A 14841-nucleotide genomic window follows, 5' to 3' on the forward strand; every position below is an offset into this window, starting at 1 on the left:
TAGAATTGATGACTAACTGATTGTCATTTAACTATTTCATGAAATAATATTTGAAATTTGAATGTATGCACATAGTTTTTTCGCAATATTCAGTCAGTGTGTGACTATGCTTTTGCAAACATATAGATCATAAATTATAAACATGCTGAGGCTGAAAATGATATAAAATATTCTGAAGAGTTATAAGAAGTGAAAAGAAATGATTTTAACTAATAAGAACCATGGAATATTTTCCCTCATTTTCTTGTAATTCTATTCTACAAAGGTAATGTCAGTATGAAGTTATATCTAAGTTGTATTTACTTGGACTTTGTGCATTGAGGAAATTCTGAAGTCTTAGCAAATGAGGGAAGGCTTACATTTTTTTAACCTATTCTGTACAAATTCTGTACAGTTATATACAGAAGTGGTATGAATAAGTCCAAGAAAAGCTGGATTCATAGCTGATTTCTAAACCATCTTCTATCACATACACCACAAACACCAGAACTAGAAATGTAAATTCTGAAAAAATTTCTACTTTACCTGAAGTTCATGAAGATGTATGCATGATTTCTATTATAAAATTCCTTGGGAGAAAGAATATTAGATAATGATTGTACTGTGACTATCTCAGTGCAATTGTTTTTGCCAACGTCAATTAAAATATTATAATTAGGCTGTGTTCTGTGGTGTCTCTACACAAGTTTTATCAAAAGAAAAGACTGAAATGAAAGAGAAAAGTTATGTCGACATGGTTTCAATTATTCTTTTATTGTTCCTGCATCCAGATGCATGAGTAGGACTAAATATTTGGTAAATAGACCAAATACTACTAGTAATAATTCATCCATTAGAACATTTGAACATCTACATATAACACACAGATTAGTGAGAAATGAAAAACAGAAATAAGCATAAATTACTGCATTATCAATAGTAGTTTGGAAAGTTCTGGTCAAAATAAATATGGAATTATACCTTGAAATAATTGGTACAGGCTCTCAAGAAAAACAGAACAACCAAGATATCACATTCATACACCTATAAGCATTTATTTTTATATACCAATATAACATCATTTCTATGATTGTTGAAACTATTTTTGACATCTACAACCCAGAAAACAAGGACAACTGTTAATTATAGTGTAAATGTGAACCACAGAACCAGTAGTGTAGGTTTTTGCCTAAGTCTGGGAGGCTGAGAACCAGAATCACCCAGAGGAGAAAACATGTGCAGCTCAATTCAACCAACACAGAAATAATTTAAACTTCTTCCACATATTTTGCTCTTTCAGGCTGCCCATCTGGATTTCTGATACCCTTTCCCAAATGCTGATCTTTTCTAGAAATAACTGTGTTAAAAAAAACATCCAGAAACATTTAACCAAATACCTTGGCACCACATGACCTAGTTAACAATTTAAATTAGTCATCACAACAATCTCCTCTGTGAACTACTGAGCTGCATTCTGAAACTAAGGCCAAAACACAGAAAATATAACACATGTTCCCAACTGTCATTCTCTTAAGTCTTATGCCCCTTCACTGTTGGCTTCAGGAACAGTATGAAGCATTGCTCACAGAGTACAAAATCTAGAAGAAAAAATAATAAAATTAGTTTCATAGTGCTGCATCTTAAGTAAATAATTTGATATTTTGTAGAAATGAATGGTGGTGTTTTCTCAAGAAATTTATGTTTCTCAAGTAAAGCATTCTATGCCACAGATTACAAACTCACTTCCATTATTAAAATGGACCAAATAACTGCGCATTCTTGTTCTCTGTACTCCAGATTAATAGGGAATAGATACATAGTCACATCTACTGTCTTTTCCATAAATTTTAAAACATTACTGAATTAACTACAGTCTTACCTTATTTTTTATGTTTCTTGCTTATATGTAATTCTTACAATTACCCTTCATCCGGGTAATGGAAGACAGTTTTAACTAGTACATTTTCTGTTCTTTAAACCACATTTTTCTATCTTTATACTTATTCTTTCAATGGCTCCATGACCATTCAGCTTTTCTCTCTATTAAAATCAATGACTGTGGAAGACAATGACTGATTTTGAATTAGGAAATTTTGGAAAGAAATGCTTTCAATTAGTTATCATGATATGAAGCTCACAATGGATGAAATACCTTTGTCAACTTTGTTTTTTGTCAAGAACTCTACTGTTTAATTAACCTTGACTATTTTTACCAAAGTACCAAGCAAAAGAATGCACTTATATAGAGGAAATTAATACTAACTCTATGACAGGAAAAATCAAACACACTCTTCCCAAACTACTCTATACTCTATATAGAAAATTTGACCTGATGTTTTTCTTATGCAATGACTTTTTGAAATTTACTTTTTACTCATCTAAATGTATGCTTAGATATTATTTTTCAGTGATATTATAAAAATATCAGTAATGTGTACTGAATGGGCTTAAATGATTGCCAACTTCTTTTTCATAATTATTTGTGTATCTATATGGTTCTTGAACTTGTTCATGTGATCAAAAAGCACTGTTTTACATCTACTCTTAGCCAGACAATGTTTTATGTGTGGGGAAACAATAATGTTGATTACATTAACAAGAGAGTTTATATCTATATCTGTATCTCTATAAATTTTTACCATGTTTTCTGATTGATGTACATAGAAAACCATCAATATTCTTATGCCCAATGGTTCTCAGCTTTTATTTTATTTTTCAGACTTTATAACATATATACCTTGAAACTACAAAATAGCATTACTCAGAAATTAAAGGTTAATCCAGTTTCAAACTCATTGAATTCGGTGCATGGATTCAGAAGAATGTTTAATTTTAAATACTAAACGTACATGTTCACTCAGAAGAATGTTGTGCGTTTATGGATATCAAACCCTCAAGTAATGCGAACTCAGGAGATTTCCCTATTGGAGAGTTCTGCAGCTGTGACTTTATTAAATTAAACATTGTTCATGGCAATTAGCCACGGAAGTTTCCTTTGGGCCACTCTTCAGATCAGAGAGAAACATGACTCAAGCCGCTAGAATTCTACCAATGGGGCTGCCACTTCGCTGTAGTTTCTATTGTCTACTTCTAGCAGCCATCTTTCATATTCCCCTCACTCACAGTTCCTGAAGCTGTGTTCTTTGTCAGATTTTTATCAGCACTGGTGACACTAGCTTTTTAACTTCATATCCATTTAATAAAATTTCTGTGTTTTCTGTTTTCATTACTTGAATTGTCTTTATAGTTAATCTGCACTGAACATTTTCACAAGAAGATGATAAATGGAAACTAAAGTAATGACATTTTAAAAGATAAGATAGAAGAATGTATTTAGGAAGTTTTACCATATAGAGATGACAAATGTTCAAGGATATTTAAAATTATTTTAACATTAAAATGTACACCTCCAACAGATACCATGTGTTTCACCATGAGTATGCATATTTATATTTTATGAACCAGTTAACAAAAATATTAACAAGGAAAACATAGACCATATATATGAAGTAAAGAGGTAATGTTTTCCCACGTTTCCCAGTGAGACCATAGTTCCCAATGCTACGATCCTTAAAAGTGGAGATCTTGAGTTGAAGTACTCATGCTGTCATATTAGTCCTGATTTCTTCTCCAGAAATTTTTGTAAATTACCATTTATCTCTTCTGGTCCCCCAGGTCTCCCCGAACAAAATACAGGGGTAACTATCGATCTAAATCTTTTCAGGGTGATGGGTTCTTGTGACCTCAGTCCCCTGCTATGTCCAAGGAGTTGTTATTTTTCTCCCGTATACATTGTTTACTTTGTAAGGATATGGTTAACAACTTTTAACTTTATTAAAGTGCTATAAATATAGGGTATTGCTTATTATCCTCTTTGATATTAATGATGGGAAATATTAGTGATAACTGTAGATTATGAAATAATATGTTATATTCTTGGAGATCACATTTAGCAATCTAAATTACTAAAATGTGAAAGGATATTTCTCTTTAAAAAGACAGAGAGTCATATGGAGACATAATTTAAGATGTAAATTGATGCTTAGACAGTCCCCATTATATCAAAAAGGTCATAAACTACAACCTGCAATTGAATTAAACACAGCAAGTTTATGAATCAATTAAGAAGGATGCAAGGACTTGCTGCTATAATACATTCACACTTAAATGATAGTCATAAAGGTGTGAATATGCTTTCTGTTGAACTAAGCATAAGGCTAGGTAACTATTACACTGAGCTAATTTGTTCAATTTGTGTCCTGAAAGACAAGGCTCTATTAAGATAAAGAAAAGTTTTGATATTAATGTACTCATTATCTTGCCCATGTAATTGTAAACCCTCTATATGGTATTTTCACAATAAAAATATTTATGAAAAAAAATTTATGAAAAGTTTTGATATTATAATGTAACATCAAAAAGTAAACTTGAAAGAGACCAAATAACTTTTTTTACATTAGTAATATTGTAATAACTGGAAAACAAAAACAAAATAGATCTATATAAAATATTGAATGAATAGAATAGGAGGGCATTAGATTTTCATGAAAGATTTTAGAATCTGATTTATTCTATAGAATAAACATATGTTACAGAACAATAAATATAAAATAAACATATTCTATAGAATACATTTTTTAAATTCAACCTTCATTGTTTCATCCTGGAATATATTTTCAATGTAATATTCTTAGTTATTGTTTTTATTAGCAACACTTGATGTTGATTACTATCAACATCATCTCTTTGCTTCTACCTCTAGCCATTATTTATGTACACAGAAAGAAATTTAACAAACATTTTATTCTGTGTCTCTACAAAGACATAGAAAAGAAATTATATACTTAAAATTGAGTAATGAATGTCAATTTTCTTTTTTTTTTTGAGAGACGGGGTCCGGTCGTGGGGCCTGAACTCTGGGCCTGGGCGCTGTTCCTCAGCTCTTCAGCTCAAGGCTAGCGCTCTACCACTTGAGCCACAGCTCCACTTCCGAGTTTTTTTCTTTTTGCTTATGTGTTGCTGAGGAATCGAACCCAGGGCCTCATGCATGCAAGGCAAGCGCTCTACCACTGAGCCACCTTCCCAGAGAAAACTAAGTTCAAATATGAGGTAGACTTGTATTGTGTATGTCAAAACTCTATCACACTTGCTCAGTCTTCTGTCCTAAATGAACAACAGAAGAAAGAAAAGTGGGATAAATTGATTGTGAACTGTGGCAAAGCTCAGGCACAATATCATAAGATATACTGTTTATTATACAGTTACCCAGTGGTCTACAGTTGTGAAACACACACACACACACACACACACACACACACACACACACACACACACACACACACACACACACATATATATATATATATATATATATATATATATATATATATACAGAGAGAGAGAAAGAGTTTAAAATTTGTGGAAGGTATTATACTACAAGGTTTAGAGTTGTGTTTGGTACTAAAGCTATGCTCTATGGAATTGACTGCCAGAACATAATGAGAAGTAGGTTGCTCATGGTCTAACCCCAAGGAAAAAGCCTGGATAAGTAAACTTAGACATAAGATTCCACCATAGTTCTAGTGAGAAAGGAAAGGTCTAGGCCTTCATTGAAGTAAAAGTATAGTCAAGAAGCTTGACTGGAGTATCAATAAACACTGTAGCTTTTGGTTACAGAGCTGCCAAGACCTTAGGATAAAGTAAAACCTTTATGGCAATATTTAAATGTAATATGCTGCTGAGCACTGGTGGCTCATGTCTGTAATCCACACTTATCAGGAGGCTAAGTAAGAACTGAGGACTGCAGTTCATAGCCAGACTGAGCAGAAATGTCTGTTGAGATTCTTATCTCCAATTAACCACCAAGAAGTCTGAAGTAGAGCTGTGGTAACACTAGCATTGAGTAACGAAACTCAGGGACAGCACCTAGGGCCTGAGTTCAAGGCCAGGACACACACCTATACACAAACACACACAAGTATGCACACACACACACACACACACACACACACACATACACAAATATGCATACCCACACATACTCTCTCACATTCATATAACACATGATGTTTTACAGATAGAGTATCTAGATTATCAGCTTGTATTAAAGAGACTAAATAAAATATTATCTTAATCTACCTAATTCGAACTAATAATGAAGGAATATTTTGCATCACAATAGCCCTCTTAGTATGTAATTAATAATTATGTTGGCATAGCAAAAAACTGATATATAAGCTGCATATTAATTACGTTAAATGACATGATTTTTAGAAATATCCATATGCCCCCAAAATATCATGTAACAATGTAAAACATGATGTAAATAATCGTAAAATTATATTTTGAAAATAAACTAGGGCTGTGCACATGGTAATCAAGTGGTAAAACACTAAGCCACATCCTATTATTTTATTGATCTGTGAGAAATGGAGCAAAATCAAAATAAATGTGAACCCTAATATGAGACATGCAAGAACAGTTTACATATACTCTGTTTTGTAAACTTAGAGCCCATATATAATAGAAAAGTTAAGTTATTTTTAAGTATTACATTAAACATCTCTATATTAAATTGTTGGGTAGTTTATCCATTGAGTATGGCTAGGAACCATCACACTCCTCCAGCTCAGGCACACTGAAGTCTCAACAGGAACAGTGACTAAAGACAGACTTGTCCAAATGTCTGAGGACAATTTGATTTGCAATGTCAGACATTAATAGTTATTCCTCCACATTTTTTTAAATGCAGAAGAAATATACTCTGTTTTATAAGTCCTCAATCCCACATGGCAAAATTTCAGTGGTAAAATGAAAAAGTCCATTTGGGATGATACATCTCCCAGTGGCTGAAAAATAGTTCAGGCATTATGTGGCCTGCATATTAGTTTCTGACACCAGTTATTAAAGTCTGGTACTATATCTGATTACATGTAATTCAGAATCCCTGCAGCTTGTAAAAAGACAACTCTATTATAGTTAGAATCAAAACAATACAAGTCAGCAAGTTTGTAGAATTTTAATAGCAATTACAATATTCTATAGGTTTAGTTTCATTGTCAGGATGGATTTTTCTAGTAAATTTCTGACTAGGAGAGATGAATTTGCTGCATTGGTAACATCAGTGTATAAAGGAATTACTACCCTTTCACAATTAAAGAATGTTAGCCTGCTATATAATTAATTGTAATTACAAGAATCATTCATAATAGTATGTTTTATAATGCTAGTTGGCATAACGCCCTGCAGTACAACTACTATACACAGTTTACCAAACCCATATGTGCTAAAGTGACTGATTACCCTTTGCTTTTTTAATAACATTCTATTTATAGCAATTGACACAATGTGAACTTTCTGAATATGAACTATGAGCACTATGCTGAAAATGTAATACTCTACAAAATGAAACCAAGATTATATTTTCAATATTGTTGTACAAACACAGCTCCATCTTTATTGGTTGGAGGAAGCTATGAATATGAGCTTTTGCTATTGATTCGTTATTTTGTTCTGCTGGAGCAAGTTTGCTCATTGCAATAAAATGACTTTTCATTTTTGCAATACTTATATGTTATTGTACCTGTTGCAATGCTATAGGTTAAACCAGGATTTCTCTTTACATTCTTAATTCCTAGTAATGGCTTGGACTCCATTCTCTTTGGCCTGCCTAAGCTTGTCTCCTTTTGATGTTAATTGACTTCCTTATCTTCACCCTCCCAAAAGAGTGCATAAGAGCAGAAAACTGGTATTTTTAAGACCTATTTTTGTGTGTGTTAATCCTCATTTAATCCTGCTTTGTAGAAAGACTAACCAGATTTTCCTGGCATGAATCCTTTATTTAGTGAAAAAGCTAACAGATAACATTCAGAATATAAGAGATGAGACCAGTGAAATGGTTTGTGTCTTTGGTATTAATGTTGTAATTTTATTTAGTATAAGACAGCTTCCTTATAGGAAAAGGATGGATATTTTATAAAGACTTTTGGTATTTGGGGGTTACCACTCAATGGAAGCCAAGGTTTCTACAAAGAAACCCACAATTCATTTGTTCTCTGCTGTTGCTCTTCCATTACAGTGATGGAATTTCCTTGCGAAAAACACATTTAGTTTGACAATATACTTGGAACATATCTCATAGAAATAGCCACTTAGCAAATGAGGACATGGCGGCCCTTGGATCTTGAGCTATGTTTGACAATTGCACATAATCAAAAATTGCTGTATGGGAGCCCCTTAGTTTGATTTCAAAACTGAGAACTCATAGAAAGTAATGTTTATTTTGTTTGGGAGATCAGGATAAACTATTAAACAAGCACGTTTTGTTAAATCACATTTGCTATGAAGATACAGATACAATATATATATATATATATATATATATATATATATATATATATATATATATATATATTTAAGTGAAAGCAGTTGGAGGAAACTGTAGACCTACTCATATAGACAAGGCAAGATTTTGGTATATCCCATGATATTCTAAAAACATACTACCCAGGCAAGTGGTTATTCTAGGTTATTCTCGGCCTGGGCTCTGTCCCTGAGCTTCTTTTCCTCAAGGCTAGTGGTCCACCACTTGAGCCACAGTGCCATTAAGGCTTTTCTATCAGAGGTAAGAGTCTCGTGGAATGTAATCCTTAGATCTCAGCCTCCCGAATAGCTAAGATTACAGGCCTGAGCTGATGTACCGAGGTCAGGTCTGCCCTGTGCCATAATGGCCACAAGGTGAATGGTAGAGTCCAGAATCTTGTCTTCACGCTGGGGGAAAGGACGTCCCACCCTCATGTAATGGGCATGCCTGAATCCCTGTTGATAGGGGTGGGCACTTGGCCTATAGGTTACTGAACCTGTCAGTCCAGTGAGTGGGACTGGGAGCTTCCTGTGACCCTGCCCCCTGTCCTGACCCTATTAGGCTTAGACCAGCTAAAGCAATGTTAGCCATGTCACGTGTCTATACATGTTTGTGTCCTGTCTCCTGTCTCCTGGCTGTTCTCCGGTCATCATGGCATCCCAATTCAGTTCTCCATTGGAGATGAATTGGTTTGTTGGGATTTCTTTTGTTCTTTCTTTCCTCTCTGGCCTTCTTAGTTCTGTTTCCTAATTGTTAAGTTTGCTAGCTGTAGGTCTTTGTAATTGGCTGCCTGCAGAAGCTAGCACTCCAATAAAGTTTCCAAAATTCAACCTCTTAAAATGAGACTTCTCCCTTTTCTTGTGACTGGATTTATATATCTGACATAGGGTACAACAGAACCACCAGCATCTGGAATTCCTTTGTACAATTCGATAATCAATTTAATAAAACATTTGAACCATTCTCCTAGCATCAACAAAATTTAATTAAATATTTACCATAGTGAACATATGCCACCAGAAAAAGGAAAAAATTTAAATGCCCAAGGGCTTTATTCCCTGAATTCAAGTAGTATTATTGTAGATCACAAGTGCACTACTGTCTCTATGATTTCTGTAGTAAAAGAAGAGAAGGGTATTTTAGATTTGTTTCTGTTATCCACAGAAAAATTCTCTCATAGATATATGTAATGACATGGGTCCATGCAGAGGTAGGGTAACAGGAGGACAAACTTTGAAGTTACTCAAGAAAAACATTACAAGGATTATTTCAAAATGTTGCACAGCTGTCGGCATTTCACTGCCTAAGAACATAAAATGCAAAGTTTATGTAAAAAATGGGATTGTCAACCCCCTTCATGAGTGGAAAATGTGCATTTTCATGGTTAATACTGCCTACATTCAATTCATGAATAATACAGAATACTTACAAAAATTTCCCTTTCCTCTGATTTTTCTCTAGAAAATTATGTCTAATTTTAACATAGTGTTTCTTTAATATTTTTGTGCCAGGTCTATATACAAAAAAATAAATGAGATGAAAGAGTTTAATGTTCCATTGGTTACTGAGTCTGTTAGAGACCTTGAAGTTACTTCCTATTATGCTACCAACATACATTATTTGTAGAAATTAAAGAGTAGTTTGAATTAAACTATATGAAAGTCTTTCAAATGTCTATCGATAGGGAAATTATCATATCATCTAGTTAAAAGTCTAGTATTAAACAATAGAAGGACATAATAAACTGTGTTTTATTCCTCCTATATCCTTTAATATCCCAACAAAATACACTGAATTAAATAAAGTTGAAAATGTCTCCATGGGATTATTTGAAATTATTTAATCCCTCATTTTGTAGCTACTGAATGTTGACTAGTGGCATTGATTCACAAAATTGCACAATGCACCTAATAAAAACAGCTATAAGCACATATTTACAACATTGGCCTTTGTTATGTGTATCAGGATTTAAAACAACATTATAACAAAATAACTATATGCCCTGTTAAACATTTGTAGTTTTCATCTATTTTTTATTTAGTCTTTTTAATGCTGCTCTTAAATCCTGTTTATCTTCAAATGATTCTAGGGTAATAGACAAACTGAAGTTTTTGCTCTGCTGTATCCCAACTGCCTAATTGTGTACCAGGGCCCATGAGATTGTCCTCTTACTTGTGAGCCCATTATAAAGTTCTCAGAGTTATTGCTTGCTATCTAGTTCCTGCAAAGTTTTCACTGTTTGCACTGTTACTGAGGACAATCATTCATTTCTTCTGAAGTAAAAGCCTATTGAGTTCTGTGTGGATAGAGTTGCCTTTTTAATATGCACGACTTTCAACATTGGTGCATTCAGGTCTATTTAAGTTCCAAAAAGGTAACATTGAACATTGCATCACCTATTGTATGATTTCCAACATGATGTCATCATTTGGATTTTAATACAAAATGAGAGACTTTAAAAATAGAATTCTTTTAATGATCAAACAGGACATGAATGATATCAAAACTTGTTTTGATTAATAATTGGGACACTGACATCAGTTCACTTTCAAATTATACCTAGTGGCAAATTAACTATTTGGTGGAAATTTAGAAAGGCACAAAGCCTCTTGCCTTAGATAAATTCTAAAGATTAGTTAGTATTTCCCTCACAGTTAAATTTGGTCTTTTGTCATAGACTGACTGTCATTCTGTTGATACCATAGTAATAGATTTCTGGAAGAGCAGAATGTAGTTAATCAGGAATTACTGCTTATTACTCAGCAGATAGTTTATTCATATAATTCATGTAAAGATTAGTCAAGAAAAACTCATGGAATACTGTTATTGGAAATTGGACAAATGCTTCTCCAAGTTTTTATTCTGGCTGTTGTAACTTTAATGCAATATTGTTTAAGAAAACAGAACAGCTCTCCTAACTTCCCCATCTGTATCATCTATCCTTCCATGAAATTTCTGTACCACAAATGTACCATTTACCTCAAAGAGCTCATTTATTTTGCTTAGCTCTACTTTGCTTTAAGCTAGCACATTCCTTACTGGTGGAATTCAGGGTTAAAGAGTCTAACATAACCTTGAAGTGAATTCTTTTCTTTCCTTGTACTCAATTACCCTCTTTGAGCTTTTCATAAAGCAAAGGACTGTGCAGAACTCCACTGTCAGTGCAGCCAAGACTGAAATGATAGAAAGAAGAAATGCTCTGGGGAATACGGCAAATGCAATTTTAGCTTCTGACTTGGGAGTTTAGAACCAGAAACAGCCTAATAGAAATCCTTTGCCTCCTGGATGATCTATTTATGGTGTGATCAGCACTGCCATGGAGTTAATATCATGTCTCAGAAGCAGACCTTTTCATACAGTTAAATATGTGTAAAATTGTCTTTCTTTTCCTTCTTATTTGACATGTATCCAAAATTTATATCCAGCCTTCCATATAGAGTCCGATTTTCTTCCTAGTATTTGATTTATGATCACTTGGAAAAGATATGTCTAGAATGACTTGTGTGTGTTTTCTTGATACATCTTGCTTAGCTTTCAGATTCCGAGGAGATTTTTCTTTTTAAATTCACTATTTTTTTTTATCAATTTGGCTTTCCAAAATATGACCTAATTTGTGTTTTTTGTTTTGTTTTGTTTTATTTACAGTCACGTAAGTTTTAAGGGATTCGCCTATGCTACTCAATAGGATACATTGTTTTTTTACCTGTAGGTGGCAGTACACTCTGAATAACACTATTATACTTAACACCATTTTATACACAAAATCTGATGACTCTTCCCATGTTTCTTATGAATTGCATCATATCTACTCCGTTACAAGTAAGCCACCAAAGAGCAAAGGGCTTACCTCATTAATTACATGGGTATAAGTTGCTAATGAAATTATTCTATTTAAATTTTACCTTTCAAATAGCTTTTTTTCCCAGGTTAACAAAGAATTAAATCTTGTCCAATGATAAAAGTTGAAAATACAATGGTTAAAAATTAAAGCAAAAATTTATTTTGATGATTAGGTTTGTCTTTGACATTGTTATTTTAATGCAATATTAATGAATGCCATTCATAAAAGTCATCTCTCTGTATAACTGTGCTTACAAAGGTAGCATTTGGGCAGATGAAAAAGCACAATTACTTGCTTTGCTTGACGCTTCATTCATTTTTCATTACAATATAATATTCAATTTGTTCTGAGTTTAAGTGTGCCATTGTTTTCTTAAAATTTAGCAAGTTGTTACTTCACATGCTAGCTAAAGTATATGGGTAGACATTTACTCATTTATGAATTTCAATTTAAATTTTCTATTTTTTAAATTCACTTTTAGTTTAACCACCTAAAATTTTTGTCATCTTTAAGTAGTTGTACTAAGAGGTTTCCATTTGAAACAACTTTTGAGCACAATGACTCTTGTTCAATGTCATCTTTTCCATTTTCCTACACCATGTCTCCTAAGCAACCTTGAGAAAGGTGTTTTGAATACTCAATATGAGAAGAGGAAAGCATGAGGATACTATCAAGCTGGATATGCTTTATCCAGAAAAAAATGACATTAAACTGAAAGAAAGGAAAGGCTTACTTATTCCAGCTTTTCCTGCTCTAAAGTTTTCCTGTGTAAGCTTTCCTTTAACTGTATAAAAGTGAGGTAAATAACATGGAGGGATTTTGACAAAAAAGAAAAAAAAAGAAAGAAAAGAGAACTACTACCATTTGTGGCTCCTGTGATATGTTTGTACTTCCTATTCCTTTTCCTCACAACACACATGCCTTATGGTTTTTCTTTAAATCATTTTGAAAGTGTGCTTCTGTTATGATCTGCCAGTATGAACTATAGTATTCTGATACATGATAGCTACAAGACATTTTCTGCATTGTTTCATTAGTTGGGTAGCAGGCCTCACACATAGAGAGTTTATATATTTGTACATCAAGTTTCCAAATACTTGATTGAGAAACTATGTTTTAAGATACAATCATGTAACACAAACAATTTAAAAATATTTTTACCACCAATATTTATTTTGTTACATTTTGACATTACCTGAATAAGAGAATCTGGGTTTATATCAACTGTCAACATAATAAACGGCCTAAATTCTATTTAATTGATACATTGCCTGTAGATAGTGGACTAAAGAGACTAAATTTAGTGGCATTGTCTTCATCTTACTCTTCTCCTTGCCTGGATGGCGCCGCACTCCCATCAGACTCCCGTCTTCTGTCTTTTCCAGACCAAACACCCTGCCTTCAATTGAGTTGCAGAGTTCTGATGAAGAAATATTTAAAGTTGATATAGAAATGGCCAAACAATCTGTGACCATCAAGACCATGTTGGAAGATTTGGGAATGGATGATGAAGGACATGATTGCCCAGTTCTTCTACCAAATGTGAATGCAGCCATGTTATAAAAGCTCATTCAGTGGTGCACCCACGGCAAAGATGATCCTTCTCCTCCTCCTGAGGATGGTAACAAAGAAAAGAGTTTAGACAATATTCCTGTTAAGGACCAAGAATTCCTGAAAGTTGACCAAGAAACACTTTTAGGACTTATTGTGGCTGCAAAACTACTTAGACCATCAAAGGTTTGCTTGATGTCACATGTAAGACTGTTGTCAATATGATTAGGGGCATACTCCTAAGGAGAGTCTCAAAACATTCAACATCAAGAATGACTTTACTGAAGATAAGGAAACCCAGGTACGCAAAGAGAACCAGGGTGTGAAAAGAAGTGAAATGTGCCTGACACTGTAACGTGACAAGGATTGTTCCAAATACTAGTTGCACTGCTTTGTTTATAATTGTTAATATTAGACAAACAAGAGACAGATCCAACAGCACATTAGTTGTATTAGTTTAATATTGTGGGGTTTGTATTCAAACTCACTGCATATGTAGTTTGAATGCACATCCCATACTTATGGCTGAGTTTATTCTGGTTAGAGTGAAAGCTTCTCTTTTCTTTACTCTGAATAAAAAAACTTGTGGGTTCCCTGTGGTAACTGGCATTTTAGTATTTCTCTTTCTATAAAATCAAGTTTATTGTCTAGTTAACCTTAGTTAAGTTTGCAGAAGTTGGTATTATAAATAAAACAAGTTGCAATAAGATTCCTGATAGAATTAACAAAATGTATCTTTAATTTACAAATTGAAAACTGGAAAAAGACTACTTGAAATTAATGTTCTTAGTGGAGTTTTTAGGATATTGTCTAGAGTCTAGCTAGGACCACTGGAATGTATGAAACAAGGCTCTTAATTGGCCCTGAGGACTCTATTTCAACTAATTTTAATCGTCTCAACTTTAAATACATTGCCTAGAGATTCAGTTACTATCAAATTCATTTGAGTTTTGGAGGGGAGAGAAATGTAACTAGACAACTGGTTTGTTTTTTTATTGTTTATTTTTTTTCATGTTTCCATATACAATTTTTTGAATTTATTTATTTTTATTTTTTTAATTTAATATAATTTTTTTGTAAACATACTGTACAGAGGGGTTACAATTAC

General features: G+C 33.3%; 1 pseudogene; it reads left to right on the top strand.

Annotated features, from left to right (window-relative positions):
- The window catches only part of LOC138831881 (S-phase kinase-associated protein 1 pseudogene), a 65544-nt pseudogene extending 51456 nt beyond the window's left edge, over positions 1 to 14088 (top strand).
- The last annotated feature ends 753 nt before the right edge of the window (positions 14089 to 14841 follow it).

This window comes from Dipodomys merriami, unplaced genomic scaffold (assembly GCF_024711535.1).
Source record: "Dipodomys merriami isolate MVZ:Mamm:240054 unplaced genomic scaffold, mDipMer1.0.p SCAF_2, whole genome shotgun sequence".
Classification (NCBI taxonomy): domain Eukaryota; kingdom Metazoa; phylum Chordata; class Mammalia; order Rodentia; family Heteromyidae; genus Dipodomys; species Dipodomys merriami.